The following is a 1604-nucleotide window of genomic DNA, read 5'->3' as shown; positions in this document are numbered from 1 at the left end:
AAAAGCACTAGATGACACTATAGGAGGCTATTTTTATAATCATGGGGTGGAGAAGTCTTTACTTAGCATAATAAAAAAGTATGCGATTAAGCCACATGTGGAAAGACGCCCTGCTATATTGCCAAGTGAAAAAAGTAAGATGAAAAACAATTACTTATAGTTTGATCCCACTTCTTACATCCTATACATATGTATACACATATAAAATGGTTAGGAAGGATACAAAACACTAACAGTGGTGGTATCTGGAGGATGAAACTGACACTTATAATATTCAATGGAGAAAGAATATTCTTTTCAACAAATGATGCTGGGACAACTAGACATCTATATGCAAAACAATGAAGTTGGACCTCTACCTTACATCATATACAAAAAGTATTCAGAGTAGATCAATGACTTAAGTGCAAGAGTCAAAAGTACAAATCTATTAGAAGAAAACAAAGGCATAAATCTTCATGACCTTGAATTGGGCAACGGCTTCTTAGCTATCACACCAAAAGCACAAGTCACAAAAGAAAAGCTAGATAAACTAGATTTCATTTTTAAAAATGTTTTTAATGTGCGTCAAAAAACACTATCTGGGGGCCAGCCTGGTGGCTCAGACGGTTGGAGCTCTGTGCTCCTAACTCCGAAGGCTGCCGGTTCGATTCCCACATAGGCCAGTGGGCTCTCAACCACAAGGTTGCTGGTTCAATTCCTCGCGTCCCGCAAGGGATGGTGGGCAGTGACCCCTGCAACTAAGATTGAACATGGCACCTTGAGCTGAGCTGCCGCTGAGCTCCTGAATGGCTCAGTTGGTTGGAGTGCGTCCTCTCAATCACAAGGTTGCCGGTTCGACTCCCGCAAGGGATGGTGGGCTGCGCCCCCTGCAACTAGCAATGGCAACTGGACCTGGAGCTGAGCTGCGCCCTCCACAACTAAGACTGAAAGGACAACAACTTGAAGCTGAATGGCACCCTCCACAACTAAGATTGAAAGGACAACAACGTGACTTGGAAAAAAAAGTCCTGGAAGTACACACTGTTCCCCAATAAAGTCCTGTTACCCTTAAAAAAAAAACAACCACTATCGGAAAAATGAAAAGACAACTCACAGAATGGGAGAAAATGTTTGCAAATCAAATATCTGACAAGAGACTACTGCCCAGAATATATAAAGAAGTCTTACAATGCTAAGATAAAAGACAAAGTAACTTTGAAAACGGGAAAAGGAGTGCGCTTTGGCAGTATATATACTAAAATTGGAACGATACAGAGATGATTAGCGTGGCCCCTGTGCAAGGATGACACGCAAATTCGTGAAGTGTTCCATATTTTTTAGATGCCTGACCACTGCACTGTACACCTGAAGCTGATGTAGAATAATATTGAATGTGAACTAAAAAAAATATATATATATATACATATATATGTGTATATATACATATATATGTATATGTTATACATATATATGTATGTATATATTTTATACATAGTCACGGGATGTAAAGTACAGCATAGGGAATATAGTCAATGGAATAGTAACAACTATATGCAATGTCAGAAGGGTAGTAGACTTGGGGGGGTTATCACTTTGTGAGGGGTGTAAATGTCTAATCATGT

The 1604-nt window shown here is 39.6% G+C and overlaps 1 non-coding gene across 1 annotated transcript; it reads left to right on the top strand.

Moving 5' to 3' along the window:
- The first annotated feature begins 1215 nt into the window (after positions 1-1215).
- Positions 1216-1320, top strand: LOC117030658 (U6 spliceosomal RNA). Its single transcript, XR_004424435.1, has one exon. It is a non-coding gene; the product is annotated as a U6 spliceosomal RNA (small nuclear RNA).
- Positions 1321-1604: the final 284 nt, after the last annotated feature.

Source organism: Rhinolophus ferrumequinum, chromosome X (genome assembly GCF_004115265.2).
Source record: "Rhinolophus ferrumequinum isolate MPI-CBG mRhiFer1 chromosome X, mRhiFer1_v1.p, whole genome shotgun sequence".
Classification (NCBI taxonomy): Eukaryota; Metazoa; Chordata; class Mammalia; order Chiroptera; family Rhinolophidae; genus Rhinolophus; species Rhinolophus ferrumequinum.
The sequence above is the reverse complement of the archived record's forward strand: the minus strand, read 5'-3'. Positions and strand labels throughout refer to the sequence as shown.